This window comes from Equus quagga, chromosome 10 (genome assembly GCF_021613505.1).
Source record: "Equus quagga isolate Etosha38 chromosome 10, UCLA_HA_Equagga_1.0, whole genome shotgun sequence".
Lineage (NCBI taxonomy): Eukaryota > Metazoa > Chordata > Mammalia > Perissodactyla > Equidae > Equus > Equus quagga.
The window spans coordinates 69,756,057-69,769,689 of NC_060276.1; positions in this window are offsets into that span (position 1 = coordinate 69,756,057).

A 13,633-nucleotide genomic window follows, 5' to 3' on the forward strand; every position below is an offset into this window, starting at 1 on the left:
AACACAGATTTGTTACCTTGGATAACAAATTGTGTGATTCAGGCGAGAAATGTTACAGTAGACCTTTTCTTGCCTATCTGAATTGATGTGCTTGGAAGTTTAGACTTTCTTTGATCTGCTTTAGAGGGGCAATGCTGTTTTGTCTTGAGTGAGTAATATTCTACTGATATTTGTACCTGTAATGCCAGCCATAGCACTTGATGAGACCAACCTGTGTGCAAAGTCAAGAGCAGACTATAGCTTGCCAGAAATTATCTATGGAATAATTACTTAATCCTGAGTGTTCAAACTGTCTTCACCCAGTATTTTTGAGATCTGAATTTGCCTGACTGGCAGCAAGAAGTTCATTAAGCCATGAAAGGAAAAACTCCAATACAATGAAGTTTGCCTTAAATGAAAGATTTCAATTCCCACTTCTATATCGAAGTCTGAGGAATGTGTTACAGAACTTAAAAATACTCTGGAGATCTGGATTTGAGTCCTACCTCTGCTACCAAGTAGCTGTGTGACGTGCAGAAGTCCCTTCCTTCCCTCTTTCCACATTCACTGTGTGCTACCTGAATGCTAGGCTCTGGGAGTTCAAAGAAGAACAAGATACAGGGTTTGAGCCCTTAAGGCGTTCATAGTTCAATGGAAGAGACATGTAAACAAATAATCAAATAGTAATTTGGTAAGAATGGAGGGAATAACTTTGGCCCTGAGGGTGGCATTCTGTTAAAGGTCAAACTCCATGCCTGACTTATAAGATCCTTTCCTATCTGATGCTGACATCCTTTTCATTCTGTTCCTCCCTGTATCCTAAGCTCCACCTTTAGCAAACTCTCCTAATTCTCCAAATCTATCCTGTTCTCTTAGGCCTTCTTCATGTATTTACATGGGTTGGGCCTTCTGCCTGGAATGTCTTTTCTCCCTTGTCTGCCTGGCAAATTTCTATTCATTACTTATGACTTAGCTGAAGGATCAGTTTCTCCAGGAAGCATTTCTGCAGTTGAAGCACCCTCCTCTTAACTCTTACAGCACTTTATTCATTTCCCTATGATAGTACTGAAATATGATTTTCCTTATCCTCTGCTATCTCTCACTAGACTGAGAGCTCCTTGAGGTAAGAGAGTGTCTTACTCATCTTTGTTTACCTCAACACTGCACCTGACACCTGTTAGGTAGGGATTCAATGTTAAGTGAATAATGCTACATAATAATAATACACCTAACCTTCTCTGAGTGCTCACTTCCTGCAGGTGACTATGCTAAATACTTTTTATGCATTTTCTCAAGTAGTCCTCATGACTGCCATAAGAAACGAGTGTTGTTATACCCTCTTTTTACAGATAAGGAAATTGCAGCTCAGAGAGGTTAAAATAATTGGCCTAATGGTATTGCCCTATACTGGGATTTGAACCCAATACCGTTGAATCCAGATCTGATTCCAGAGCCCTTGCTCTTAACCACTATACTATACTACAAAAGAAGAGGAAATTACAGACCTGGTGAAATACAAAAGAGGAAATGAACATGTAACGGATTTGTGCTAAAAAGTAAAAGGAAGTAAGATTGAACCAGTAGGCTGCCCCACATTATGGAGGATGTACAGTCAGTCAGAAGAGTGTAGACTTGATGTGCTGTAAGCAATAGGGAGGTATTTGGTTCAATTAAATATTTATTGAGGACCTATTATGTGCCAGCCATTGTGCTAGCTGCTGGGATATAAACAGGCAGAGTCTTTGCTCCCGAGGGTATACCAGCTAGGTGAGGGAGACACAACAAGTGATTTCAATGTAATGTGATAAATGCTGTTATAGTGATACACAGGAAGGTATGATGGAAACACTCAAGAGGGGAACCTAAGCAGGGTGTTCATAGAAGGCTTCTCAAAGGAGATGATGCTGACACTGAGTCTTAATTTATTTTATTATATTTGAGGAAGATTAGCCCTGAGCTAACAGCCACTGCCAATCCTCCTTTTGCTGGGGAAGATTGGCCCTGAGCTAACATCTATGCCCATATTTCTCTATTTTATATGTGAAACATCTGCTACAGCATGGCTTGATAAGCAGTGCATAGGTCCACACCTGGGATCTAAACCAGTGAGAACTGGCTGCTGAAGCAGAGTGCACTAACTTAACCACTACACCAGTGGGCCAGCCCCTGAAACTGAGTCTTGAATGGTGATAGCATGTATAGGAAACTTGAAGCATTTTGATGTTATTGGAACTTAGAATTTGAGGCAACAAGATGCGAGGGATCAGAATTAGCCACCCCAAATGTGTCTCTTTGGCTTGACTATTTTTAAGAACAAAAGACGCTGAAAGAAACTCTGACCTCCCCCCTAACTGCCAAAAAGAATTTAAGATAGAAGGCCTGTTCCAAGAAGGAACTAATAGCATAAATGTAGTGTAATGTAAAATGGGTCCCATTGTCTACAGAGCAAACACTTGTTTAACAAACATTTACATTTCCATCTCCATGTAAATTGCCTTCCTTCCCTCTGAAGCCCTAAATTATTAACCCCAACATCCTCCTTTGTCTTTAGCTGAAGATAGTATTCAAGGTGGTAGCTTTGGCCATTCTAGTGAGTCACTCAGTTTTCCTGGGTTTTTTCCCATGTAGACATGTTACAAAGCTTTGTTTGATTTCCTCCTGTTATTCTGTCTCATGTCACTTTAATTCTTAGACCAGCCAGAAGGACCTAGAGGGTAGAGGAATTGTCTTCCTCCCCTACAGTTTGGTAACATGGATGGGATAAAACTTAACTGGCTGGATGCTGCTCACTCTTGGACTACTGCAGCCAAGAGATCCTGGACCCCTGACAAGAGTTGGCAGGAGGTAAGAGTTCTTAGCAGGTCAGACTCCTGGGTCTCTGCCTGGAGGGTCCTGTGGAAGTGAGAGTGGTGAGTTTTTTTCCCTTTTCTAAATTTAGGTTAGGAGGAGAAAATATTGGTGAAGCTAGCTTCTTGGACTCAGCAACTCTAGGAAATTTGGTTTGAGTATTCATTGGTTAAGATCCTTCTCCCAGAGATGGTCACTGCTTTTCCTTGTCTCTGTATTTTTTTTTTCATTTGTCATAAAAAGGAAAAACAATAGGGCGACACGCAGGCATCTCTATAAGCCTGTTGTTTGAGAATATGTGCATGAGGTGAAAGCTGTTGCTAAGGGCATCTTGGAAGCCAAAAAGGTGGAAAATTTAGTAGATGTGGGTCGAGCAACTAAGAGTCATTAGGACACACACCACCTCAAGAAGACTCTCATAATAGGATAAGTTGGTCACAGAATGGCATAGATGACACAGGTCCCCCGCCAATGTCAAGAGAATGTCTGTGCAATGAGGTACTCTGTAAAAGCATACACAATCCCCAACCTCATGCTAGGAATTAATCCCTCCTAGGTATTAGTCTGGCTCTGAGAGATCCAAGGCTTATCTAAAGCTGTTATTGTGCATATAGGATGAAGTTGTTTTCTTTTGTCTTGTTCTATTTCTTAAGATCGTGGCTTTGTGACCTTTCTGGTCTCTGCCATCCAGGGGATGCACATACCAGCATATATCTCGGCAGCCAGTTGACTAGACTAGGGTTCCAAGATGCACTCTCTTTGTCTGGCTGTGTCAGCTCTCAGGGGAGTTTGTCATAAGAGGTCTCAATTGCTTTCATAAGGGCCTTTGTCATTTCAACCTTCGTTGCTTGTTTACTCTGGCTGTGCAATGAGGGCTTTGCTTTCTTAGACTGTTCTTGGGGGTGACCTTTCTGGATCTTATGAAGGCTGCTTCTTTTACACTCTCTTTTAGGGACACCTCTTGCATCTGTGGTTAAGTTGTAAAAGGCTTATTGGTTTGAGTTGCTATTAAGATCCTACTCGTCAATGTGGCCAGATAATGGATCATTTAAATTGGAAAAACTTCAAAATTCAAAAAAATTATTGAATTTTGAGTGATGTCAGCATCATGGCAGAGTTAGCTCTCCCCTTAGACTCTCCCCTCTAAGATACGATGAAAAGGACATTCATATACCAATAGAGGACATTCACACAACACAAAACATCTGAGAGACCCGCACAGCCATATGTCTGAAAGTGGAGGTGCTGGACCCCCTGGGGAAAGTGGAAGGAGGTAAGGGGAATCTCCTATGCCTCCCAAATGACAGTGACCCTGGGACTGTGCACAGCTGTGAGAGGAAAGGGAGGAGGGGTGGTCTGCCATGGGAACACCATCGCTATGCAAGTTCCCTCACAGCCCATGGGAAAACCCAACACAGAGACATAAGTAAGTTATCATGAGGGTATCTTCATCAAGCTAGCGCCTAAGAAGAATAGATAGCAAAGGCTGAATAAGAAAAGCCCTGGGATCATGCAGGTGAAAGAAAGCTCCCCACCCACTGCCTGGCACTCTAGTTCAACCAGTCAGCCAGAGTGCCACACAGATAGAAAACCAGCCAGCAGCTGGAGTGAGCAAGCCATGGATTGTAGCAGACTCAGAATACACAGTTCCTTACATGAACCCAGTGGTGAGAAGTGGAAGCTGTGGACAGATACTATCACTATGCAGAGGCACACATCCACGCCATTAAGCAGTATGAAAAAATATATTAAATGTCCAGGCCAGAAGGAAAATGACAAGTACCCAGAAATCAATCCTGAAGGCACAGGAATTTATAATGTAAATGACAGAGAATTCAAAATAGCTACCATTAACTCAACAAGTTACAAGGAAATACAGACAGACAGTTCAATGAAATCAGGAACTTCCTCACAAAAGAGACTGAAACTATAAAGAACCAATCAGAAATGTTGGAGATGAAAAACACAGTGGAAGAGATAAAGAAAAGCCTGGACTCCCTAAACAATAGAGCTGATATTATGGAGGAACGAATTAGCAGTCTTGAGAAGAGAAATGTAGAAATGCTTCAGATGGAGAAGAGAGAACTAAGACTAAAAAGAAATGAAGAAATTCTTCGAGAAATATCTGACTCAATTAGGAAATAGAACGTAAAGATTATAGGTATTCCAGAGAGAGAAGACAAGGAGAAGGGAGCAGAAAGCTTGTTCAAAGAAATAATAGCTGAGAACTTCCAAAACCTGGGGAAGGAGCCAGAAATACATGTGAAAAAAGCCTATATATCTCCTAACTATACCTTCTCCAAGGTATACAGTAGTAAAGCTGGCAAAAGACAATGACAAAGAAAAAATATTAAGGGCAGCAAGGCAGAAGAAAATAACTTACAAAGGAATCCCTATCAGGCTTTTAGTGGATTTCTCATCAGAAACCCTACAGGCTAGGAGAGAGTTGAATGATATATTCAAAATTCTAAAAGACAAAAACTTTCATCCAAGAATACTCTTTTCAGCGAAAATATCCTTCAGATATGATAGAGAAATAAAACTTTCCCAGATAAAGAAAAGCTAAGGGAGTTCATTGCCACAAGACCCCCCACCCCACCCCGCAACTATAAGAAATCCTGAAGAAGGCCCTCATGCCTGAAAATAAAGGAAAGGGGCTACAAAGCCTTGAGCAAGGAGATAAATAGTCAAGCAAAATCAGAAAATTGCAGCTCTCTATCAGAACAGTTTAGCACACAATTATAACATTAAAGAGAAAGGGGAGGAAAAGACCAAAACCAAATATAATCTTGTCATTTTAACTACAAACACACAACACAAGATGGAATAAGATGTGGCAATAATAGCTTAGAAGGGGAAGAAGAGAGGGATGGGAATTGCCTTGGTCTAAGGAAATAAGAGGCTATCAGAAAATGGACTATCTCATCTATGAGATTTTTTATAGAAACCTAGTGGTGACCACTAAACAAATAATTAGAACAGAGACACAAATGATAAATAAGGAGAAAACTAAGAAGACCATCATAGAAAACTACCTAACCAAATTGGTAGTCTAAGGTACACGAGAGGAAAAAAAAGGAAATGCAGAAGAACCGGAAAATGAACAATAAAATGGCAGCATTAAGCCCTCATATATCAATAATCACTCTAAATGTAAATGGATTGAATTCTCCAATCAAAAGACACAGAGTAGTGAGATGGGTTAAAAAACAAGACCCAACAATATGCTTCCTCCAAGAAACACAACTCAGCTCCAAAGACAGAGGCTCAGAGTGAAGGGATGGAAGATGATACTCTAAGCTAATGGCAAACATAAGAAAGCAGGTGTTGCCATACTTATATCACACAAAGTAGATTTCAAGATAAACCAGGTAAAGAGAGACAAAGATTGGCAGTATATAGTGATCAAAGTGACACTCCACCAAGAAGACCTAACACTTATAAATATTTATGCACCCAACACAGAAGCACCAAAATAAATAAAGCAACTATTAACAGACCTAAAAGGATATATTAACAACAACACAATAAAAGTAAGAGATCTCAACACCCCACTTACATCAATGGATAGATCATCCAGACAGAAAGTCAACAAGGAAATAGTGGAATTAAATGAAAATCTAAACCAGATGGACTTTATAGATATATATAGAACACTCCATCCAAAAATGACAGAATACACATTCTTCTCAAGTGCCCATGGAACATTCTCAAGGATAGACCATATGTTGGGAAATAAGACAAGCCTGAATAAATTTAAGAAGATTGAAATCATATCAAGCATCTTTTCTGACCATAATGCTATGAACCTAGAAATCAGCTACAAGAAAAAACCTGGGAAAGGGACAAAGATGTGGAGACTAAACAACATGCTATTGAACAACCAATGAATCATTGAAGAAATTAAAGGAGAAATAAAAAAAATATCCGGAGACAAATGAAAATGAAAACATACCATACCAACTCATATGAGATGCAGCAAAAGCAGTCCTAAGAGGGAAATTCATAGTAATACAGGTGCATCTTAAGACACAAGAAAAAGCTCAAATAAGCAATCTTTGTTTCTTATTTCTATGGATTTTTTCTTATTGAGATCACAATGGTTTATAATATTGTACAGTTTCAGGTATACATTATTACTTATAAATTCCAGAATACACTTCATTGTGCACACCCCCATTAGTCTAATTTTTGTCCATCACTATACATATGCACCCATTTATCCCTTTTGCACATGCCCCAACTCCCTCCCCCTTGGGTAACTACTAATTTGTTCTCTTTATTCATGCAATTGTTATCTTACACATATGAGTGAAATCATGCAGTGTTTGTCTTTCTCTGTCTGGCTTATTTCACTTAACATCATACCCTCAAGGTCCATCTATGTTTTTCTGAAAGGGATGATTTTGTCTTTTTTTTACACCTCAGTAGTATTCCATTGGATATACATACACCACATTTTCTTTATCCATTCATCCATAGAAGGATACTTAGGTTGCTTCCATGTCTTGGCTATTGTGAATAATGCTGCAATGAACATAGAAGCGCATAAATTTCTTTGATCATTGATTTCAAGTTCTTTGGACAAATACCAGTAGTGGGATAGCTGCATCGTATGGTATTTCTATTTTTAATTTTTTGAGAAATCTCCATACTGTTTTCCATAGTGGCTGCACCAGTTTGCATTAACATCAGCAGTGTATAAGGGTTCCCTTTTCTCTACATCCTCTCCAACATTTGTTGTTTTTTGTCTTGGTAATTATAGCCATTCTGACTGGTATAAAATGATATCTCATTGTAGTTTTGATTTGCATTTCCCTAACGATTAGTGATGTTGAACATCTTTTCATGTGTATGTTGGCTATCTGTATATCTACTTTGGAAACATGTCTGTTCATATCCTCTGCCCATTTTTTGATTGGGTTGTTTGTTTTTTTGCTATTCAGCTGTATGAGTTTTTTTAATATATTTTGGAGATCAACTCCTTGTCAGATAAATGATTTGCAAATATTTTCTGCCAGTGGGTGGGTTGTCTTTTTTGTTGTTGTTCATGGTTTCCTTTGCCTTGCAGAAACTTTTTAGTCTGATGTAGTTCCATTTGTCAGCTTTTTCTTTTGTTTCCCTTGCCCAAGTAGACATGGTATTTGAAAAGATGCTGCTAAGACCAATGCCAAAGAGTGTACTGCCTATATTTTCTTCTGGGAGCTTTATGGTTTCAGGTCTTACATTCAAGTCTTTAATGCATTTTGAGTCAATTTTTGCATATGGTGCACAATAACGATCTACTTTCATTCTTCTGCATGTGGTAGTCCATTTTTCCCAACACCATTTACTGAAGAGACTTTCCTTTTTATATTGTATGTTCTTGGCTCCTTTGTTGACGATTAACTGTCTGTAGATGAGTAGGTTGGCACAGGAGCAGACACAGAGATCAATGGAACACAATTGAAACCCCAGAATTGAAATAAGCAATTGTAAACTGCACCTCACAGAATTAGAAAAAGAAGAACAAAGGCCAAAGTCTGCAGAAGGAGGGAAATAATAAAAATTAAAGCATAAATAAATGAAATTGAGATAAAAAGACAGTAGAAAGGATCATGAAACAAAGAGCTGGTTCTTTGAGAAGATAAACAAACTTGTCAAACCCTTAGCCAGACTCACTAAGAAAAAAAGACTCAAATAAATGAAATTAGAAATGAAAGAGAAGAAATTACAATGGATACCACAGAAATACAAAAGATTATATAAAATACTATGAAAAATTATGTGCCAACATATTGGACAATCTAGAAGAAATGGATAAATTCTTAAGATTCTTACAACCTCCCAAATCTGAATCAAGAAGAAATAGAGAATCTGAATAGACCAATAACCAGTAAAGAGATTGAAACAGTAATCAAAAATTTCCCAAAAAATAAGAGTACAGGACTGGACCGCTTCTCAGGATAATTGACCAAACATTCAAAGAAGAATTATTATCTATGCTTCTTAAATGACTCCAAAAAATTCAGGAAGATGCAACACTTCCTAACACATTCTATGTGGCCAATATCACCCTGATAGCAAAGCCAGACAAGGACAACACAAAGAAGGAAAATTACAGGCCAATATCACTGATGAACATAGATGCAAAAATCCTCAACAAAATATTGGCAACCCGAATACAGCAATACATTAAAAAGATCATACACCATGGTCGAGTGGGATTTACACCAGGGACACAGGGATGGTTCATCATCCGCAAATCAATCAACATGATATACCACATTAACAAAATGAGGAATAAACACCACATGATCTTCTCAATAGATGCAGAGAAAGCATTTGACAAGATCCAACCTCCATTTATGATAAAAACTCTGAATAAAATGGGTATAGAAGGAAATTATCTCAACATAATAAAGGTCATATGTGACAAACCCACAGCCAACATCATATTCAATGGGGAAAAACTGAAAGTCGTCCCTCTGAGAATAGGAACAAGACATGGGTGCCCACTCTCACCACTCGTATTCAACATAGTATTGGAGGTTTTGGCTGGAGCAATTAGTCAAGAAAAAGAAATAAGAGGAATCCAAATAGGCAATGAAGAAGTGAAACTCTTGCTGTTTTGACATGACATAATTTTATATATAGAAAACCCTAAAGAATCCATTGGAAAACTATTAGAAATAATCAACAACTACAGCAAAGTTGCAGGGTACAAAATCAACTTACAAAAATCAGTTGCACTTCTATACTATGATAACAAGTGAACAGAAAGAGAACTCAAGAATACAATCCTATTTATAAGTGCAACAAAAAGAATAAAATATCTAGGAATAAATCTGACCAAGGAGGTGAAAGACCTATACAAGGAAAACTATAAGATGTTACGGAAAGAAATTGATGATGACATAAAGTAGTGGCAAGATATTCCATGCACATGGATTGGAAGATTAAACATGGTTAGAGTGTCCTTACTAGGTAAAGGAATCTACAGGATCAATGAAATCCCAATCAAAATCACAAGTACATTCTTCACAAAAATAGAACAAAGAATCCTAAAATCCATATGGGGCAACAAAAGACCGCAATAGCTAAAACAATCCTGAGAAAAATTTAAAAATGTGGAGGCATCACAATTGCTAACTTCAAAATATACTACAAAGCTATAGTAATCAAAACAGCATGATACTGGTATAAAAACAGGCACAGATCAAAGGAACAGAATTGAAAGCCCAGAAATAAAACCACACATCTACAGACAGCTAATATTTGACCAAGGAGCTAAGAACATACAACAGAGAAAGGAACATCTCTTCAATAAATGGTGTTGGGAAAACTGGACAGCCACATGAAAAACAGTGACAGTAGACCATTCTCTTTCACCATACACAAAATTTAACTCAAAATGGATCAAAGACTTGAAAGTGAGACCTGAAACCATAAAACTCCTAGAAGAAAATATAGGCAGTACACTCTTTGACGTTGATCTTAGAAGGATCTTTTTGAATACCATGTCTACTCGGACAAGGGAAACAAGAGAAAACATAAACAGGTGAGACTTCACCAGACTAAGGAGCTTCTTCAAGGCAAAGGAAACCAAGATCAAAATGAAAAGACAACCCACCAAGTGGGAGAAAATATTTGCAAATAATATATCTGAAAAGGGGTTAATCTCCATGATATATATAGAAATCACACAACCGAACAACAAAAAAACAAGCAGTCTGATCAAAAAATGGGCAGAGGATATAAAAAGACATTTTCTTTCTTTTTCTTTTATTTCTTTCTTTTTATTTCTTTTATTTATTTCTATTTATTTCTAAAGAAAGACAAATCTTTCTTTCTTTCTTTTTATTTCAGTAACATTGGTTTATAACATTGTATAAATTTCAGGTGTACATCATTATATTACTATTCCTGTGTAGATTACATCATGCTCACCACCCAAAGACTAGTTACAATCCATCACCACACACATGTGCCTAATCAACCAATTGTTAGGTTGTCTTTTCATTTTGTTGATCATTTTTTTTTTTTTTGAGGAAGATCAGCACTGAGCTAACATCTGTTGCCAATCCTCCTCTTTTTTGTTTTTTGCTGAGGAAGACTGGCCCTGAGCTAACATCAATACCCATCTTCCTCTACTTTTTATGTGGGATGCCTACCACAGTATGGCTTGCCAAGCGGTGCCATGTCCACCCCCAGGATCTGAACTGGCAAACCCGGGGCCGCTGAAGCAGAACGTGCGTGCTTAACTGCTCTGCCACTGGGCCGGCCCCTTGTTGATTGTTTCCTTTGTGGTGCAGAAGCTTTTTAGTTTGATGTAGTCCCATTTGTTTATTTTTTCTTTTGTTTCCCTTGCCAATTCAGACATGGTACTTGAAAATATGCTGCTAAGACAGATGTAGAAGAGCATACTGCCTAGGTTTTCTTCTAGCAGTTTCATGGTTTCAGGTCTTATCTTAAAGTCTTTAATCAATTTTGAGTTGATTTTTGTGCGTGGTGTAAGGGAATGGTCTACTTTCATTCTTTTGCATGTGCCTGTCCAGTTTTCCCAACACCATTTGTTGAAGAGACTTTCCTTTCTCCAGCGTATGTGCTTGGCTCCCTTGTCGAAAATTAGCTGTCCATAGATTTGTGGGTTTATTTCTGGGCTCTCAATTCTGTTCCATTGATCTGTGTGTCTGTTTTTGTTCCAGTACCATGATGTTTTGGTTACTATAGCTTTTTAGAGTATTTTGAAATCAGGAAGTGCGACACCTCCAGCTTTTTTCTTTTCTCAGGATTCCTTTGGATATTTGGGATCGTTTGTTGTTCCATGTAAGTTTCAGGATTCTCTGTTCTATTTCCATGGAAAATGTCATTGGGATTTTGATAGAGATTACATTGAATCTGTAGATTGCTGTAGCTAATATGGGCATTTTAACTATTTTAATTCTTTCAGTCCATGAACACAGAATATCTTTCCATTTCTTTGTGTATTCAATTTCTTTCAACAATGTCTTACAGTGTTCAGAGTACAGGTCTTTTACCTCCTTGGTTAAATTTATTCCTAGATATTTTATTCTTTTTTGTTGCAATTGTACATGTGATTGTATGCTTAATTTATGTTCCTGCTACTTTATTGTTAGTGTATAGAAAAGCAACTGATTTTTGTATGTTGATTTTGTATCTGCAAATTTACCATATTCGTTTATTATTTCTACAAGTTTTTTGGTGGATTCCTTAGGGTTTTCTATACATGAAATCATGTCATCTGCAAATAGTGACTGGTTCACTTCTTCTTTTCTAATTTGGATCCCTTTAATTTCTTTTTCTTGCCTGACTGCTCTGTCTAGGACTTCCAATACTATGTAAAATAAGAGTGGTGAATGTAGGCAACCTTATCTGGTTCCTGTTCTTAGAGGGATAGCTTTCAGATTTTTTTTTCCATTGAGAATGATATTAGCTGTGGTTCTGTCTTATATGGCCTTTATTATGTTGAGGAACTTTCCTTCTATACCCATTTTATTCAGAGTTTTTATCATAAATGGATGCCGTATCTTGTCAAATGCTTTCTAAGCATCTATTGAGATGGTAATGTGATTTTTATTCTTCATTTTGTTAATGTGGTGTATAATGTTGACTGATTTGTGGATGTTGCACCATCCCTGCATCCCTGGAATGAAACCCACTTGATCATGGTGTATGATCTTTTTAATGTGTTGTTGTATTTGATTGCTAGTATTTTGTTGAGGATTTTTGCATCGATGTCCATCAGTGATATAGGCCTGTGATTTTCTTTTTTTGTGTTATCCTTATCTGGTTTTGGTATCAGGGTAATGTTGGCTTTGTAGAATGAGTTAGCAAGCTTCCTCTTCTCTTCAATTTTTTGCAAGAGTTTGAGAAGGATAGGTATTAAGTCTTCTTTGAATCTTTTGTAGAATTCCCCAGGGAAGCTGTCTGGTCCTGGACTCTTATTTTTTGGGAGGTTCTTGATTACTGTTTCAATTTCTTTACTGGTGATTGGTGTATTCAAATTCTCTATTTCTTCTCAATTCAGTTTTGGAAGGTTGTATGATTCTAAGAAGTTAAAGATTTTATTTTTTTCCTTTTTCTCCCCAAGGCTCCCTGGTACACAGTTGTATATTCTTTGTTGTGGATCCTTCTAGTTGTGGCACGTGGGATGCCGCCTCAGCGTGGTTTTGATGAGCAGTGCCATGTCCGCACCCAGGATTTGAACCAATGAAACACTGAGCCGCCTGCAGCGGAGCACGCAAACTTAACCACTCGGCCACGGGGCCAGCCCGTGAGTCTAAGAATTTATCCATTTCTTCTAGATTATCCAATTTGTTGGTGTATAGCTTTTCTTAGTATTCTCTTATAATCTTTGGTATTTCTGAGTTATCTGTTGTAATCTCTCCTCTTTCGTTTCTGATTTTATTTATTTGAGCCTTCTCTCTTTTTTGCTTGGTGCGTCTAGCTAAAAGTTTGTCAATTTTGTTTATGTTTTCAAAGAGCCAGCTCTTGGCTTCATTGATTTTTTCTATCATTTTTTAAGTCTCTGTTTCATTCACTTCTGCTCTGATTTTTACTATTTCCTTCCTTCTACTGATTTTGGGCTTTGTTTGTTCTTCTTCCAGTTCCTTTGGGTGCACTGTTAGATTGTTTGAGATTTTTCTTATTTGTTGAGGTAAGCCTGTATTGCTATAATCTTCCTTGTTAGAACCTTTTTTGCTGTACCCCATAAGTTTTTGCATGTCGTATTTTCATTCTCATTTGTCTCCAGGTATTTTTTAATTTCTCCTTTGATTTCTTTTTTTTTTCTTTTTTTGTTTTA